A 2,058-nucleotide genomic window follows, 5' to 3' on the forward strand; every position below is an offset into this window, starting at 1 on the left:
AAAGATTCTGTACTTATAGAATCTTGCGTGGGAAAACCAGGCACATTAATAAACTTTTTCCCCCAGTTCACCAATCTGAAATCTGACTTTTCTTCTAGTTTCTCTGCTGTCAACATGTACTGTTTAAAAAAAAAAAAGTCCATTTAAAAACAGACAGACAAGGGGCATCGGAGTGGCTTAGTTGTTGGGCGTCTGCCTTCAGCTCGGGTCGTGGTCCTGGGGTCAAAGCCCTGCATCTCGGGCTCCCTGCTCGGCGTGGGGGCTGCTTCTCCCTCTTCCACTCCCACTGCTTGTGTTCCCTCTCTCTTTGTGTCTCTCTCTGTCAAATAAATAAATAAAATCTTTAAAAAAAAACAGACAGACTTGCTATGACTAATAAGAACTCCCAAAGTAGGCTCTTTTCCAAAAATACATTGCAATTGACAAGACTGTCAACTCCATCTGAAGGAATTGTGATACCACTGCAGACCCTGAGGCTGAATCAGAGGTTCTCTGCTAGTTTGGGCAGAGCAGGTTAGTCTGTTGAAGAGTTCCACAACGCTGAACTGTTCTTGGTCTGAGGCTTAAAATGAAATCTTTCTATAAACAAATGTTTCCAAGAGTGTATCTTAAACAGCCTACCTTAATAATTCTTATTTTTTTCCTCCCCTTTCTAAAATGGAAACTGTTGCGAGGAAACATTTTATATCAGAGGCCAAGAGTGCTAGTGTTTTTCAGTTATTGCACGTTTCCTCTTAATAAAAATATGTTTACATCCTCTTGTAAAATTATTTTTAAAAAGGTAACATCTTTTGGTAGTGTTGTTTTTACAGGAATACCTCTGTGTTATAATTACTGTCTTAGGGTGGAGGAGGTTGGAAATAAAGTGAAGTGCTAATTCTCTTCCAAAAGCCTACCAGGGTTAATAGGATCACACTTTACTCGGTGAGTTCAATTAATTTTACCTTGAAGTCCGTTGTGCCGGTGAGGTGGAGGCAAAAATAAATGACATCACCATTTACTGGGTGTCTACTGTGTGCCAGGAAATGCACTAAGCACATTAGTCTTTATCTCATTCAATCTTTCCAGCAATGCTGCACATTATCATCTTCATTCTACACAAGAACAGAGGTTCAGAGAGGTTAGTTAAGCAACTCTGCAGGTCTTAGAGGCAGTAATGGCCACCTAAAGGTAACTCACACACTGGCCTTCTGGTTTCTTGTTAAATAGAATATGCAATCTATTTCTTTGGGGTTTTGTTCAGCACTCCAGCTTACTGACTGTGCGTCTCTTCTGCTGCTAACTTACTCAAGTAGTCTTTAGTACCAAGTGTGATTGGTTCCTTAAGAATTCTCATTAATGAGAACCTATGTGCTAGAAACTCTGCTCGGTGACTTGCGCACCTGATCTGCTTTAATCATCACAATTCTAAGAGACTGGGTTCTCTCCGTTTCACAGATGATGAACGTTTTGGGAAGTAAAGAAAGTGACAGGGTCTCCAAGATAGTGAGGGGTAAAGCCACGACTGGATTCCAGGTCCGACTCCATTTGTCAGTCCCCGGGCCAGTGAGCCACAGCGCTGATTTAATATTCATCGGGGGTGTTCGTTATGTCCTGGGAGCCGGTACTTCGGTGAGCAAGCTGCGGCAGCACCAACTCCTCCGTCCACTCAGCCGGGAATAATGCAGGACAAGTGGCCTAGCAGAGAGAAGCCCTCACGCTTCAGCTTAGCAACAGAGGTGGTCCCCTGGACCGCCGCCCAGCGAGCGCCACCCCCTCTCCCGGACGTGGGAGATGCGGAGAGGTCCCCAGCTGTCCGGAGACCCCCGCACACAGATGGCAGCTTTGGTTCTGCGGACTCGGTCGGACGCTTCAGCAAAAGCCGTTGGCAGCCACTCAATGGTCCGGCGGAGAGCGGCGAGTGCGGAACTCCAAGGGGCACCCGCCCTGAGCGCAAGCCTGCCCCCGAGACCCCCCGAAACCTGGGCTTGGGGCGGCCGCCGCTCACCGCCCGACACCCACAGCGGCTCCGCCAATTCCCGCCCCCGGAAGTGACGCGTGGCGGCAACGGCGCCTGGG

The sequence above is a fragment of the Neomonachus schauinslandi genome, chromosome 6, assembly GCF_002201575.2.
Source record: "Neomonachus schauinslandi chromosome 6, ASM220157v2, whole genome shotgun sequence".
NCBI classification, from domain to species: domain Eukaryota; kingdom Metazoa; phylum Chordata; class Mammalia; order Carnivora; family Phocidae; genus Neomonachus; species Neomonachus schauinslandi.